At 38.5% G+C, this 4,958-nt stretch overlaps 1 pseudogene; it reads left to right on the forward strand.

Moving 5' to 3' along the window:
* The first annotated feature begins 965 nt into the window (after window positions 1–965).
* On the forward strand, window positions 966–4,958 carry LOC103653452 (uncharacterized; annotated as a pseudogene).

Consider the following 4,958-nt stretch of genomic DNA (forward strand, 5'->3'; position numbering starts at 1 on the left):
TCTCAACAGAAATCTTACTTAAGTAACTCGAAACATGGAAGTTCTTGAACAACTTGTTTCTGAACTGTCTTCCACATTTTCCCATGTATTTCTTACAGTGGCACAAAATTGCACAAAGCAGAGTGAATTCGAAGTGGTGGGCGTAATGTTTTGAGACCACTAAAACAGATGGAACTGGCCGCAACAAACAACTATGAAGATATGGAACTTCAAACCAGATCCTAACGAAGCATTTTCCTTCTTTTGATAAATGGAAATCAGTTTCTGTCTTTTACACTTTCATGCATACAACCTTTTACAAGTAAAAATTAAGACTCCACGAACAATTATGAGAAGATTAAAAATTCTTTGTTTAGAACCATAAACAAATTAAGCAGTCATAATTGTAGCATTGGATCGCCATCCATAGCTTGTGAATATCTACATGACCACTACTACTAAGGATTGACAATCGTTATGAATTTCTTGGTGTGATTCTTCCTTCTGCAGTAGTCTCTAAAATCAGAGTTAATGTGTTTCTTTGAAAATAACCTCCAGAATTGACGATATTGGTTTATCATTAAAAATGACATCATGACAGAGTTAAATGGACCAAAACATTGCCACAACTCTAATTATAACTTTCCTTTTTATGTGTAGTTCCTTTCTTGAATTCCCAAGCCCCCGTAATATGATTAATACTAGAGCGTTTGTTCATGTGGAAGGCAAAGAAAATGATTCTCCATATATTTATAGCAAGGTAACAATCAAATAAAAGGTGTCGAATACTCTCATTTTCATTACAAAAACTTCACTTCAAACTTCCCTTCCACCTTTGTTTCGCTAGGTTATCTTTTGTGAGAGTTACTCCCCTCCGTAAACACCACAAAAAAATAATTTTGAGCTAGAGCTTTAGTTTCCAAAGCAAAATGTTACGATTCCGAGTGGGGTTATTGTAACACCCCAGGTGTTTATCGTCTACTCGACCACGAGTGCGGACGATAACACGTGATAGCTGTGAATGTAAAGGTCACTAAATTTTTACCATCCTCGTTTATCACGATTTTGATATCGTGTCTGTCTCCATCTGTTTAAATTGTCCTAATTTATTTTGCAAAATTCAGACTTTGGTAATTTTTGGAACATCGAATCCAGTATCGTTTGGATTAAGCCATCGACGTCTTGCCCAAACTTTAATTCTAGAAATTAGATCTGGTTTCTTAAACTTCATTTGAAATTCTTTCACGCTTGCGTTGCACGTGTCTCTCTGTGGCCTGGCATCGTGGCGCGTGACTGGTGGTAAGCGGTGTCTGGACAGCGCACAACCTCTCGCCCACGTGAAAGTTGCGTGACGTCGATTCCGAAAGGATCACAATTTCGATGCCACCTCGATCTCACATATTTATTTTGTGAAATGTCGAGTCGTGTGTCTGTTTAAAATTCATGGATTAAGCGAATACGAATTTGGAATTCAACCATTTCACAAAAGCTCAAGTTCGGTGTAGTATTCATCTCCATAATTTAAACAATTAAAAAGGTTTCATGAACTTTGGGGTTACCTAATCTCATTTGCTGGTGAAATTTGTGTTGTTCAAATTACGCGTGCAAATGAATATGAAAATCAGAAAATGTCGGATTTAATGTAAAATTTGGAGCCACATGTTGTCCGAGAAAAACAATGCGCCAGCTCAGTAATCGAATTATTCTTTAGTCAAATGACCGATGGCAGATGAGACTCATAAAAATTTGACTGGATTAAAGATAGTTTAAACTACCAAAGTCGATCTCGTTTGATTCGGTCCGTATGTTTCTCACCAGTTCTAAATCTTTGGATATAAATAACTGGTAAAAGTTTATCTGACTCCGGAGTATTCCCTAGATCAAATCTTGTTCAAATATTGCCGTCGATCTTGTTTTAGTCTGACCCATTTGTACATCCGTCAAACCCTGATTTTTTTAGAACCGGGAAATGTATTTATCTTTTCCAAAAAAGAGAGAAGTGGAAAAATCCAAATTTTCTTATCTTCCACACGTCCCTTTCTTCTAGTATCTTCATACCACCGCAGCCCAGGCTCTCAGCCTTATCCCCTTCGTACAACACTGTCACCAGGAATTCCCTTGCCTTTGCTCGTTCTCATGGCCGAGCACAAGTCTTCCTCAAGCGTCGCCTGCTGTACCAGTGTCGAGCTCCCCACGCCCACCGCTACTCCTAGCCCCTCTCCTCCCTGGATTTCGCCCAGTCTCCATCTCTCTTTCTAGCCATGGACGGCGACCTCTCCTGCCTACAGCAGGTCAGCGCCCCATCTCCTCAACATCTCGGCTCCCTGTCCCATCTCTCTCACGAGCCACTCTTCTCGTTCTCCATGGCGTCGACATGGGGCTCGCCCCTGCAACCTCGCCTCGCTGGGTTTCCTCAGGGCGCCGGGATGCTGCTTCCTATACATCGTGCGACTCCCTGGTGCTTGCTCTCGCCCTAGTCCATGGAGCAGTAGCAGCCACGACACTCCTTCGTGTCGCGCCCTCGACGTGTTCGATGAAATACTGCAGCGAGCTCCAACTCGATCTGCACAGCCCCTGCGCGACGTCACAAACTCCGCTCGTTGTCGATGTCGTGCTTCGGGCATCGCGTGTTCGACGAAAATCCCAAGTCCATGGACAGCACATGCACAACTCAAATCCGATCGGCCAGGTTGTTTGATGTGTATTTTACTCATTTGATTTAGTTGATGACGTATTTGTATGTGTGGGGTGATGAGAAAAATAAAGGAGATGCGTCGTTCGGTAGTAAGGATTAAGTTAAAATGTAGTTTATGGTGTGAAGAGTGCGTCGATAAATATGTATGCCATTGAGTGGTTAAATGTTGTGTTGATCGGCTAGAGGTCCTATACAAGTGTCGTCGCTGTCCAAAAATTTATTTGGAAGCAAGTAGTGTCGATGCTTCGATTTCGGTTGAAGTCGGAGAATAATTCGAGGAGGTATATATGCGAGTACTTTAAGTTCTTAGGTGTTCAAGTTGTACTGTAGAGTTCTATGCTATATGATGTTTATTTAGGCGTCAAGCAAGTTAATCTAATAAGATAATTTAGAGAACGAGTCAAATAATGTGTAGGAGCTAAGTATGAATTAAAACAAGATAGTTGATATTTTAGACTGCATGTACTGTTTTTGCCGTGCTGATTGTTTAATGAACTAAACTATATTTTCTGTAGAAATGTCATACATAAAAGTTGGAGATAACTTCATTATCTCGCTGGTGTTAAAATTTGACAGACATAGGTCTAATATTTTAGGAGTTATGAATTTTCCAAGTCCAGTTTCAGAATCTGTCCAAATTCTGTACAGGTTTCGAAAATTTGACTGTTTAGCTAAGCTAAACTGAGAATCAGCCCTTAGTAATTATAGAAGAATTGTAGTACATTTCTTAAGCTTTCCAACAAATTTTGGAGCACCCTTTTTGGTGGTCTAGAAGTCAGGTTATGGCTGTTTGAAATGTGATGTCTGAATCTGTCCAAATCTGGACAGAAGAGACTGTTTGTGTTAACTGACCTTTCTACGCATTGAATTAACTGGAGATGATTATAAATGAGTTGTAGACAATTTTATTAGCTTTCTAAAAGGTCTAGGATCACATGTTTTGGATGTCTAAATCTCCAGTTATGGATTTTTGAAGTGAGTAGTCGAAATCTGCCCCTATCTAGACAGCGCTGTCGTTTTAATACTGTTTGGCCTTGCTAAGCATTGAATCACTTTGTGATGGTAATACAAAAGTTATAGAGGACTTTATAAGCTTTCCAGAAAGTCCTAGTTTACTATTTTTGGATGCATATTTTGTGAGTTATGAATAAAACAATTAACCGCTGTGCTGCTGTCTAAAAAATTCTGCAAGTATTAAATTGTTGGCTTGAAGTTACTATTGTTTGGCTAAGTAAGTTTAGCTGATTCTTAATTGGTGAAGTGATGCTTTGTTTTAGTAATTATCATGTTCTATGGTTGTTGATTGAGTAAATATCATAAATGGAGATTGGTCGCTTAAGTTAATCATCTGGAATAAATGTTCCTCATTATCCTTATTAGTTGGAAGCAAATAGCAGCAATACGTTTATTCCAGTTGTAATCCGAGAGCTATATAGTGGGAAGTGCATTTAGGCGCTTAAAGTCTTTTGCTTCTAGGTTATAGTTAAATGAGATTATGTAATACTTGATGATGCTCTACTTGCTAGGACAAATAGTGTGATGTGTTATTTAGCTCGTGCGCTATGCTAGTTAATCCGATGAAATGGTTTAAAAAGTTAGTTAAAGTATTTCTATTCAAATTCGAAGCTGTAGATGTCTAAGGCTAATAAGTTTAAATTATGGTAATCGTTTGGTGTATGTTCTAGTTAAAGAAGATCCATACATGGTTTACGATTGTTTGGTGTTTAAGTTAGGTTTGATTGATTAGAAGATCATGCTTGTTGTGTTAGAGTTAATGTATCTAATGATTACTTATGCTTGCTTATAATGCTTTGCTAGAGAATGTTTAATCCTATACCATATAACTTCATATAATATTGTACTAGTTCTTATATTCATACATATGCATTATGCATATCATTTAGGTACGTTAATTGATCACGTGCTATGGAAGACGAGTGGAATTGATCTCCAAGTGATGCTGATGGACGAAGCTAAAATGGATGAATCAACCAAGTGTCAGGATGGAAGATACTTACCAAGTGGTCGTCAATTAACAACACTAACATAGTGTTTATCCCAGGCAAGCCCCGGTGCATTTGCCACCTCCTTGTTGTTTTAAAACTTTTATCACTTATATGCTGCATTAGGTGATAGGAGTTGAGTGATGAAACAGTTGATGCATTGCCATTCCTTAGAATTTGATTATCTTCCTTGATTCCTATTTTATAAAGAGAACTAATGAGGCTTAGCCCTGCTTAGAAAAACTAAAAGTTGTTTCTTTTAAAAAGAATGTTGTGCAACA

Source organism: Zea mays, chromosome 4 (assembly GCF_902167145.1).
Source record: "Zea mays cultivar B73 chromosome 4, Zm-B73-REFERENCE-NAM-5.0, whole genome shotgun sequence".
NCBI classification, from domain to species: domain Eukaryota; kingdom Viridiplantae; phylum Streptophyta; class Magnoliopsida; order Poales; family Poaceae; genus Zea; species Zea mays.